Source organism: Tamandua tetradactyla, chromosome 6 (genome assembly GCF_023851605.1).
Source record: "Tamandua tetradactyla isolate mTamTet1 chromosome 6, mTamTet1.pri, whole genome shotgun sequence".
Taxonomy (NCBI): Eukaryota; Metazoa; Chordata; class Mammalia; order Pilosa; family Myrmecophagidae; genus Tamandua; species Tamandua tetradactyla.
Genome location: NC_135332.1, coordinates 19930916 through 19936958, shown reverse-complemented (window position 1 = coordinate 19936958; position 6043 = coordinate 19930916).

Here is a 6043-nt window from a genome sequence, read left to right as displayed (position 1 = left end):
GCCCTGCAGCGAGGGTAGGGGCGGGGTGGGGAGGAGAGGCGCTGAGACACCGGGGCAGACTCCCCAGCCTTCCTCCCGCCCCCACCCTGCAGCCCCCACGGCCCCCTCCTCACTGCCCAGCAGAGCTGTCCCTTGGCATCAGACCCCGTCAGGCCCACGCTGCCCTCCCATCCCTCCAGGCAGGCCTGACCCTCTGAGGCCCCGGCAGGGAGGCCCAGGGCACGGGAGGCTCGCCTCTGGCCCCTTGCTGGCCCGGCCCCACAGTGGCTTTGGGGGTGCACGTGCAGCCCGGGAGGGGCGGCGACGGGGAGGTCCCCGTGGCCCCTGCCCCTGAGATGCCCAGCCTGACCTACACGCCTGCCCCCGCGGTGAGAGAGGGGCAGGCAGGAGCCCCCAACCAGTGGCCCCCCCAGAGCACCACGGAGGGAGGGAGGAGGGGCTCCCTCCCCCAAAGGGAAGGGTTCGGGGCACATAGAAAGAAAACACGCCTGCGCCGCCCCCCCCCCAGACGCAGGCACGCACACCCGAGTGTAAAACACACTCATCTGGGGGGCGATGCCCAGGCTGCAGCCAGCCCTGCTGGTGTGCGGCTCCCCGTCCGTTCCGGAACCCCCAGCTGGACCCCAGAAGGGAGATCAAGGCTCCTGCGCTCAGTGTGGGGTCGATGAAGCCTGTCCCCCACACTGAGCCACAGCAGGAAGGACCCAAAGCCAAAGCCACGCCTGTGGGGGATGGTGAGTGGCAGGGGAAGGGGGCGGTGGTCAGTGAAATCCCTCCCCCCTCCACGCCTGGGGTTCCTGCTTCCCCCATGCCCCCCTGCCTCCCTGCACGGACCAGGCCTGGGGCACCGAGAGTGCTGGGAGCCCCCCTGGTTGGAGGGGTCGCTCTTCAGGAATGAGGGACAGTGTTGGAAACTGGGGAGGGGTCGCTGACCCCAAGGGCCCCGATCACAGACAGGCCAGCGGCAGCAGCCCGGGCTCCGCAGGAGGCCTGCAGGGAGGGTGCTGTATCCAGCCGCGCCTTGTGCAGGGAGGAGGAAGGCAAGCCCGGCTGTGGGTCACGCCCTGTCCCCTGTGCCCTCAGGGAACCTGGCACTGGGTCCTGCCAGGACAGCCCTGCCCCGGGGCCTCTGTTAACCATCCTTACTTGTTCCCCTCCACCAGGCAAAGCTGTGGAATTTGCCCTTTGGCCACCGTGAACCATGCACCCCCAGCCAGGAGGATCTAAAGGGGGCCTCCTCACTGCCATGTGATTACAAAACCCCAGCTCTCCCCTGGGGAAGGAGGGGAGTTTGGCCTTCCGGCCCCCACCCAGAACACTGTCAGGCAAAGATTAACCGGGGAGGAACAAATGGTCTCCTTGTTCCAGGGCTACTGCTGAGCAATGACATTTGCAGAAGACTCCATCACCCCACGCAGCTTCGATGTGGGCAGCTCCTCCACCGCCTGCCACCCCTCATACTTCCCCCCACTTCTCTGCCCCCTGGACACCTTCCCCCAGCTGGACGCTGGCATGACATCCAGGCACCCCCAGTCCCGCGGGCAAGGGGAGTGACAGAGCCAGCCGCAAAGCCTTCAGCGGAACAGCGGTGCCCCCAAACAGTGCCAGCCAAGGAGAGGGTTCTGGAAGGTAGCAGGCACTCCCAGCTGGGGAGGCATTTATAAGAAATAAAAGTGGTAGGCCTGACTACAATAACGGTACCATTTAATGAGGTCTCTAAGGAAAAGCCGCTTGTTCTTGTGCCTGTAAATTTCACCTTGGCAGTGGCAGTGTTATTCCCAACAGCCAAAAGGTGGAAACAACCTCAGAATCCAACAACAGGTGACCCACGCTGCGTACCACATGGATGAACCTTGAAATCATTATGCTGAGCGAAAAAAACCAGACACAAAAAGGTCAAATACTGTACATTCCTTTTATATGAAATGTCCAGAATAGGCAAATCTGCAGAGACAGAGTAGAGGAGTGGTTGCTGGGGCTGTGGGGGGAGATAGGAGAATAGGAAAGTGATAGCTAAGGGACATGAGGTTTCTTTTGGGGGTGATGAAAATGGTCTAAAATCAATTGTGGCGATGGTTGTGCAATTCTGCAAATACACTAAAAGTCACTGAATTATGTATGCACTTTTACAAGGGTCACTTGTGCACTTTATTTCAATAAAGCTGTGAAAGGAGATTTTTAAAAGGTGCAGTGGCAAGCTCTTCATATGTCAAGGTTGTCATGTCTGGAGATGGTGAGGGATTTAACCTAGATTTCCTACTACTGGGGAATATGATGGCCCATGGAGGAGAGGCTGCCCTCCGGCTGGCTAAAGTGGCCGTGATGGTTCGGGTGTCAACTTGGCCAGGTGATGGGGCCCAGGTGTTCTGTCGTTGTGGACTTAAATCATCAGCATGTGAGTTTCACCTGTGGCTGATGACATCTGTGGTCAGTGAAGGGGAGAGCCTTCTGCAGTGAGTGACATTTAATTTAACCCACTGGAGGCTCAAAACGACAAGTCAGAAGAGAGAGAAAGCGCTCAGCGCCAACATGGACCCAGAGTTTTGGAGATGGAGAGGAAATTCCCCCAGGAAAGCCCTTTGAAACCAGCAGCCAGGAGAGAAGGCCAGCAGACGTCACCATGCTTCCCCCTCCTTTCCTCCAAGGAGGTGCCATGCACATCTGTTTCCAAATGAGACCCTTTTATACAAGCTGGCCCATCCCTGGTGTGCTGCATTCCGGCAGCTTTAGCACACTAAACGGTGGCTGTGGGGAAGGGTTACTGTGTTCAGCCAGGTGCGCTGGCAGCTGCTGCCTCCCAGCCCCGAGTCCCCAGGCGGAGGCTGCACAACTGTCCCAGGACACGGACATCTGGGTGAAAGAAACTGGGCCACTCACACCGAGGGATAGAGCAGCCTGAGATGCAGAGGCCGCTGCACTGAGAGCCAGCCCACCTCCAGGTGAGAAGGACGCCCTCCCCTAGCTACAGAGCCCTGAGGGGAAGGGGCGGTGGGGCTGGTTCTCCCTTGATGAGTGAGGGGCTGAGCACGGGGACAATCCCCCGTCCTGGGCCCTGCTGAGCTGGGTTCACACGCAGGAGAGGCAGGAGGCACAGGGTGGAGATGTATTTGGGATCTTACCTGCAGCCCGTGGGGTCACCCCAGCAGGACTCAGGGCTGGTCCCAGGTTTCCAAAAGGAGCGCAGCAAGAAAGAGGGAGGGGTGAAGAGTTGGGGGTAAAGGTTGCAAGTTGCAAGAAGGTGCAACTTAAGGGAGGTCTGTATTTCAGCCTGCATGAAGGAAATGCGCTAAAAGATTAGAATACAGATTATATATTTTTTTACATTTAATATGAAAGAGAGATCAGAATGCCACAAATTCAACCCAGGTGACTAAACAGCCCTGGATGGTCTCTGTGTGCAGGAACCTGTCACTTAGGGCTCACGGGGTGGGGGTAGGGGTGGCCCCAAGGAACAAGGGACCTGGCGGGGGAGTAGGGGCTGAGCCACTGGGCGCCAGGCAGTCGGGGCGCGGTGGTCCTGCCAGCCTGGCCGTCTGTGCACAAGTCTCTTTCCCTTCCAGAAAAGGCTGCACCCCAATTTCCAAAGACAGCGCAATCAGCTTGATGGGAAGTCTCATGGGCCACTGCCACTGCCCTGTCTTGAGCACGTGCCTTGCTGTGTTTTGTGGGTTGAAGAGGAACCCTCACTTTGGAAGGCAATCTGGGTGTTTCTGAGCCATCCATAGAATCTCTCCTTCTAGGCTCGAGTCTGAGTCTTGCAGTTTCGTCCGCTGTCACCCTATCATTATGCGGGGGCCCCGCTGATGGGGGGTGAGATGTGGGAGGAAGGCAAGCTCCCTAAAATCCTAAATGCAGGTCTCAGACCTTTCAGTGAGCCTGTGTCCCTCCAGCTGTAACAGCCATGGATGCGTCTCGGGGCTTTTCTTTTCGCCCTTTAGGTGACACAGGAGGGTGGAGGGGCAGGCGTGGGTGTTTCTTCTCCTGGTTGAACTGGTAAAATAGTTTCCCTGTTAAGGACAACGGGATGCAGAATATTCCAAGTGGCTGTTTTCCCCTCCCCTTGCCAGAAGCAGAGGGGATCCCCCAGTCTTCACGATGAGAACACAGGGGGGCCCCGAGAGGTGACTGTGGGGTCCCCTGAGGCTAGGCCTTCTGGAGTTTTCTCCCTAGGGCGAGTCCACGCGGAGCATCCGACAGTCAGCAGTAACCCGGTGCGTCCCCACCACAGGCTGCGCCCCGAAAGCGCGACTCTCCGGTTCTGGGGGGGAGGTGGGGTGTGGCTTGCCCTATGACCTCAGTTCTCCCTGGTGAGAAGAGTTGTTGATTTTCAGCTTTTTGTCTTGTTGTGAAGTTCTTGTTCCACGTTCTTTACATGCCTGGCTGGAAACCAGATGCCCGCAAAGTCCCACCCAGGAGTCCCGAGGTAATCGGTCAGGGATGGCCCTGACCATCCAGTTTTGGCCCTTTTTCTTTACTTTTTACTGAAGTTGCTGAGTAAAATAAAATGACCGCCTGCCTTGGGCATTGCTGGGAGGGAACCCCTTTCCAGGAAGGACTTTTCTAGAAAACCAAAACAGCTGACCCCCATGCAAGAGACCTGGGTTCGATCCCCGGCCTCTGCACTTCCCACAAAAAACAAACAAGCAGACAACAACCAAAAAAAAACAAAAAAATTCCACAAATGGTGCTGCAATCACGGGTACTCACGTGAAAGAGAATAAAATGTGACCCCACCATACCGCATACAAAAAACGAAGACAAAAGCAGAAAAGACAGGTGAGCAGCCTGGGCTTTCCAAGAAAACGGAGGGCACCCTACCGAAACGCAGATAAGCTACACCTGCTGGGAAACCAGTTCCGGTTCAGGAGCGGGAGGTGGTCAGAATGCACAGGCTGTACCTGTCGCTGTACACCGGCTCCACCCTGTGAGACCCGCTGGGACGGTGGCAACTTACTGTCAGCCCATCAGAGCCTTCCCCCGCTGCTCCCGCTTAGCCGGAGATAGGGACCCCCTCCTCCCCTTCCCCTCCCCTCTCCCCTCCCCCTTCCCCTCCCCTCTCCCCTCCCCCTTCCCCTCCCCCCAGGGGCAGAGCTCCCCTCCCCGCCCTCTCCAAGGGCTGCTGCCCACTGTGCAATAAACCATGACATCTAAATGACGTGAATGCTTTCCTGTTAGCGAAGTGTAGCTCTCATGCAGACGAGCATGCATATGCGTGCACACCTCCACGAATTCTCACAAGCAAATGCCCTCATGCAAACAGCTGTCACATCAAGGCACAGAACCTTTACCTCCCCGTCCCCCCCTGCGCCTCCACCAAGGCTAGCCACTCTCCTGGTTTCTTGCAGCACAGAAGCATTTCCCCAGGGGGGACACAAACAAGCATAGCCCTTGTCCAGTAGGTTTCCTGCTGGGCATCTGCCCCCAGTTAGGGTTCTCGCAGGGCCTTAAATGAGCAGGGAGGGGGGGGTCAGGGGGCCCGGGGAGGGGGGAGGGGGGAAGAGGGGGACGGGAGCCCATCCTGACACCACCCCTCCCCTGCTGGCCCCTGAAGCTGGGGCTGCCTGCCGCACTCCCCCTCCCGTGGGCCCCTGCATTTGCCTTTCCAGAAAGTGTCTGGGACCCCCCTCCACCCCCATCTGGCCAGGCCCCCCGCCCCCTCCCAGTGGAGAACTGGGGCGATCCCAGCTCCCACAAAGGCTGGGGGTCAGGAGGTGGCTGCTTAGCTGCTGGGGGCAGCTCTGAGGTAAGGGGGGGCCTCAGGAGCCTCAGGGAGCAGGGCCTGGGGGCCGGTACGAGGTGTGGGGTGGGGGGTGAAGAGACAACGGGCCTCACAGCAAGCCCACTTCCCCCTCCCCCGACCCCTGACCTCCCTCCCCAGACACCCCCCCCACACCCCAGGCCACCGGCCCCCCAGGCACCGGGCCGACCTTATCTGGGACGGAGCTATCACTCAGATGGCCTCCTCAGCCGGGACCACCCAGCCCCCCAGCCTTGGCCACAGCCCCCTGGCTGGTCCTGGGTACACGTGGGCCCTGGTCAGGTC